Raw genomic sequence first — 6,057 nt, 5'->3', positions numbered from 1 at the left:
ACATTTAGTGCTTCATTTCCATTATCATTTCCATTACCAACATATTGATCATCAACAGGAATCATAGGCTTCCATGATAGTAAAACTTTTCCCAACTTTCATATGGCACTTGGGATTGACTGCAAATCAGAAAAATTGTTGAAGGATGCCCAAGTTCATAAATTGGCCCATTCATAATGATTCTCATCATAGATTTAAATATAATTGAACCTATAACAATATGTTTCTCCATTTGAATGCAGTAGTTTAAAATAACACTCTCCTTGGTGACTCTACTGATCTTCATAATAGGGAGTAATTTTGCACAAATAATGAAATGTCATTGTTTTGAAATTGGATTAAGTGATGAAGTAGGAAAACTAATATATATTACATCTCGTACTTCCCACATATCATTTTCATCAGTTGAAAAATTATAAATATCTTGCATCAAATCACGCGTAGGAATGAAGTTTGCATAATGACAGATTGGAACATTTTCTATCATATACAATTCATTAATCCTTGCAGGAGTAAATGGTACAGCCTTACCTCGAATGAAGACAACTCCTTGGGTAATTCCATGTAGATTTGCATAGAACTCCTTCACTATAGGTATAACAACCACAGTGGTAGTGTAACACAGAACTTCTCATCGCCTTTGCAGAATGATCTTTTCAACTGGAGCACTTAGATTGATCAACCCATGATTAACAAATCCCCTTTCCTTGATCAATCTCTTCTTCATTATAATTTTATCGTATAATCTCTGTGCATCGAAATTAATAAACTTTATTCTATTAAAAACTCCATAACTCAAGCTATTTCTGGAATTGAAAGCCATGGAATCCGAAAATAAGAAGTAATCCGAAAATAGGAAGTTTCTAGGCGTCCTAGGCAGTTTTTAGGACTTTAAAAATATTTCCCGGCGGTTATTATAGAGAGAAATCCCGCCAAAGCTCACCAAAAGTCGCAGGAACTGTCCAACCATCCTCCGCACGCACCGCCGACGCTCCTGATGGGTGCTACCAGAGCTGAGATCAATTTTCTTGGGCGCTGTCGGTACCAGTGGACAAATTTAGGCGATTTTCATTTTTCATTCAATTAAATCTTTACTTTTCTTCCAATACCAATATTAAGCTTAATTTATAATAAATGTAATTATGTAGGATTATTATCTACTAATATATAAAACACTTAACAAACTAAATAGTAATACATAAACATATAAGTATGGGTTGCCTCCCATAAAGTGTTTGGTTTAATGTCGTCAGCCCGACATACTATTTGTTTAGTTAGGCATGTGCCCTTCATAATAGTGTTTCAAATAATGCCCATTAACTTTAAATATCTTTCTAGTGTTAAGATCTTTAATCACAACAGTTCCATAATGATAGACTTTAATTACTTTAAATGACCCTAACCATCTGGATTTCAGTTTTCCTGGAAACAATCTTTCTCACCAGCATCTTTTAGATTTAAATTAAATTCTTTAATAGCCCAAAATGAAGGCATAAATGAAGTTTCCTAACCATCTAAAGTTTCCAAATGAAGGCATAAATGGTCCCATAAAATCTAATTCCCATGCATTAAAATTTTCAACTTCCAATGTGTAATTTAGAGGCATTTCATTTCTTCTAGATATATTTCCTACGCGTTGACATCTATTGCACGTTTTAATATATTCATTAACATTTTTGAAAATAGTAGGCCAATAAAATTCAGCTTGTCAAATTTTATATGCAGTTCTATTTGTTCTGAAATGTCCTCCAAATTCATAATCATGACATCTTTCAATTATCTATTGAGTTTCTTCAGAAGGCACACATCTTCTAATAATTAGATCTTTACATTGTTTATATAAATATGGGTCATCCCAAAAATAATCTTTTGAATCATATATAAACTTCTTTAATTTTGGATTTTTTATATCAGGTAGTATAATATCACTTACAATATAATTTACTATATCAACATACCATGGTACATCCATTTCATCAATATTATATAATTGTTCATCATGGAAATTTTCTAAAATTTCATTTGCAAAATTAATTAATATTTCTATTTTTATTCTAGACAAATGATCAGCAATTTGATTATCATTTCCCTTTCTATCAAACATGGTAAAATCAAACTCTTGCAATAGAAGTATCCATCTAATTAATCTTGGTTTAGCATCCTTTTTTTGCATTAAATATTTAATAGCAAAATGATATGTATGCACTATGCATTTAGTTCCAATTAAATATGGTCTAAATTTATCAAAGGCATAAATAATAGCTAATAACTCTCTTTCTGTAGTAGTATAATTAATTTGAGCCTCATTTAGAGTCTTGCTAGCATAATATATAACCTTTAAAACTTTATCGTGTCTTTGTCCTAATACAGCCCCAATAGCATAATCACTAGCATCGCACATTATTTCAAATGATTTTTCCTAGTTAGGTGGTACTAATATAGGTGCAGTGTCTAATTTTTTCTTTAACAATTCAAATACTTTTATGTATTTTTCATTAAAATCAAATTTTGTATCTTTTTCTAAAAGTTGGCATAAAAGCTTAGTTATTTTTGAAAATTTTTTAATGTTGTTCCTGTAAAAACCAGCATGTCCTAGAAAACTTCTCACCCCTTTAACACTAGTAGGTGGTGGTAATTTTTCTATAACTTGGATTATTTGCAAGATCTACTTCCATGCCTTTTTCAAAAATTTTATGCTCAAGTACGATACGTCCTGCAACCATAAATTGACATTTTTCCCAATTTAATACTAAATTGACTTTTTCACATACTTCTAGAACTTTTTCTAAATTTTTAAGGCATAATTCAAACGAAGTTCCAAATATGAAAAAATTGTCCATAAACACTTCCATTCCATGTTCTATAAAATTGCTAAAAATTGACATCATACACCTTTGAAATGTTGCAGGTGCATTGCATAGTCCAAAAGACATTCTACAAAAAATAAATGTTCCATATGAGCTTGTAAATGTTGTTTTCTCTTGATCCTCTAGAGCAATTAGAATTTGGTGATAACTGGAATATCCATATAAAAAAATAATAATACTTATTCCCTGCTAATCTATCCAACATTAGATTTAGAAAGGGTAAAGAAAAGTGATCTTTTCTGGTGGACATATTTAATTTTCTATAGTCAATGCAAATTTGCCAACCAGTTACTTGTCTTATTAATATTAATTCATTTTTCTTGTTTTCTTCAACAGTCACTCCTCCTTTCTTCAGAACACAGTGAATTGGGCTTACCCAAACACTATCTGAAATAGAATATGTAATTCGAGCATCTAACCATTTTAAAATCTCTTTTTTAACAACTTCTTTCATTATCGGGTTTAATCTTCTCTGAGGATCAGCTTTAGGTTCATATTGTTCATCTAATAAAATTATGTGCATACAAATTGAAAGACTAATTCCTTTAATATCTGATAAAGTCCATCCAAAAGCCTTTTTATACTTTTTCAACATTTCTATTAACTTTTCTTCCTACATTTCAGTTAACTCGGAATATATAATAACAGACAATATAGATGATTCTCCTAAAAATACATACTTTAAATGGGCAGGTAATATTTTTATTTCAAGTTCAGGTGGTTTAATACTTGAAGGAATAAGATTTTTACTATCGTTTTTCAACAAACAAGTCTAACCTTTTAATTTTTCCCTGAATATAATCCAAATCTTCTTCTTAAACTTCATCTTCATTTTCAAAAATTTATTCTTGCTTAAATTTATCTTTGAATTCTTTCTTAAACTGTTCATTACTTAAATACTTAGCTACTTCCATCCTGAAATATTCATTATCTTTCTTTATTGCAAGATATTTCATAGCTTTTGCTATATTAAATTTTATTTCTTGATCATTAACTCTTGTTATTAATTCTCCTTTTTGTACATCTATTACAGCTCTTCCTGTTGCAAGAAATGGTCTCCCTAAAATAATAGGACTCTCTTTATCTTCCTCCATACCCAATACTATAAAGTCTACAGGGAAAATAAATTTATCAACTTTTACTAGTACATCCTCTATAACACCTTTTGGATAGTTATTGATCAGTCAACTAACTGAAGTGTTATAGTAGTAGGGGAAATTTCTCCCAAATTTAATTCTCCCAAAACGTTTAAAGATTGATAAAGGCATAAGATTGATATTCTCTCCTAAATCACATAAAGCTTTTCCAAAAAACTTTTCACCAATTGCACAAGGTATAGTAAAGCTACCAGGATCTTTTAATTTTTCAGGAAGCTTTTTCTGAATAATAGCACTACACTCTTCACTAAGTGCAACGGTCTCATGATCTGTAAACTTCCTTTTCTTATTTAGTACATCCTTCATAAATTTAACATAACATGACATTTGTTCTAAAGCTTCAATAAACGAAATATTTATCGTTAACTTTTTAAGGATTTCCAAAAATTTTATAAATTGTTTATCTTTATTCTTCTGCTTTAGTGTCTCTGAGGAAACGGAGGTAATGAATTTTTCTACAGGAACCTGTGTTTGTTCATTTTTCTGTTGATCATTTTCCATTTCTTTCTTCTCTTCATCAACTTCAGTTTCTCTTTAGATCATTGTTTCAATTTCTTTTCCACTTCGTAATTTAATCGCTTTAGTTTGCTCTTTATTTTGATCTTTTGGATTAACTTCCACAGTACTCGGAAGAATTCCAGAATGTCTATTACTAAGTGCAGTAGCAATATGTCCTAATTGATTTTCAATATTTCTAATAGCAGCCCCTTGATTCTGTATTTGATTTCCCATAATCAACATCAAATCTTCCATTGTCAACTTCTTATCATTAACTTGTGGGTTAGGATAATAAGGTATTTCCTTGATTGTTCAGATTTCTAGAATGATTCACCAAATTATTATAATTATTCTAACTAAAATTAGGTTGATTTTTCCATCCAGGGTTAAAATAATTAGAATAAGGATTGTTATTTTGATTATTTATAGCGTTTAAAGTTTCATAAGATTGTTGAGTATCAATAATTGTCCTAATGAATTTTCCTCTAATACTGGGGGTATTTGAGAATAGTTCACCCCTATTTGATCAAACTTTTTAGAAATAGCAGCAATTTGAGATGCCAAAATAGACATTGCATCAGAATCATGAATATTGGCTACTCTCTTATGATTTACCCTTTCAAAGGGCCATTGAAAATTGTTAAAAGTCATTTCTTAAATTAAAGAATATGCTTCATCAAAAGGTTTTGGCATTAATGATCCACTCGCAGCAGCATCTATAATACATTATAATGATCCTACCAATCCATTGTAAAAGGCTTGAATTATTAACCAATCTAGAAAAACATGGTGTGGACATTTTCTAAGAAGATCCTTAAAACTTTCTCAGGCTTCATATATTGATTCCCCTTCAAACTGACGAAAAGATGTAATACCATTTCTAAGCTTAGCGGTTTTCGATGGTGGAAAATATTTAGCTAAGAATTTTTGTGTTAGTTCTCTCTAAGTTCTAATAGATCCGGGTGCTAATGAATTTAACCAAGCCTTGGCTTTATCCCTTAGTGAAAAAGGAAAAAGTCTAAGCCTAACAACATCATTAGACATTCTGTCATATTTAAATGTAGCACAAATTTCAAAAAAAATTAGCAAGATGTAAGTTAGGATCATCAGTAGGGGATCTTTCAAACTGATTATTTTGTATCATTTGGATAATAGCAGGTTTAAGCTCAAATGAATTAGCAACAACATCACGATTTTGAATAGTTAAATGAAGTTCATCTGATGTCGGATTTGCATAATCTTTTAAAGGTCTTTATCGATTTTCATTTATTGGATTTTCTATATTATTCATCATTTCTTTCAAATTTTTAGTTTCTCTTTGTTGTTTTGAAATTTTTCTAATAGTACGTTCAAATTCTGAATCGTAAGCTACTAAACCTTTAGATCCAATATTTCGCATAAACAAATAACGCAAGCAAGGTAAAATTTCCTTAAAAATACAATCTTAATTAAATTTATTTTTGGATTTTTTTATGTATTTTTATGTTTTTATAAATTTGTGTGTGTGTGTGTGTGTGTGTGTGTGTGTATATATA

Source organism: Phalaenopsis equestris, unplaced genomic scaffold (genome assembly GCF_001263595.1).
Source record: "Phalaenopsis equestris unplaced genomic scaffold, ASM126359v1 Scaffold000863, whole genome shotgun sequence".
Lineage (NCBI taxonomy): Eukaryota > Viridiplantae > Streptophyta > Magnoliopsida > Asparagales > Orchidaceae > Phalaenopsis > Phalaenopsis equestris.
Note: the sequence above shows the minus strand (reverse complement) of the source record.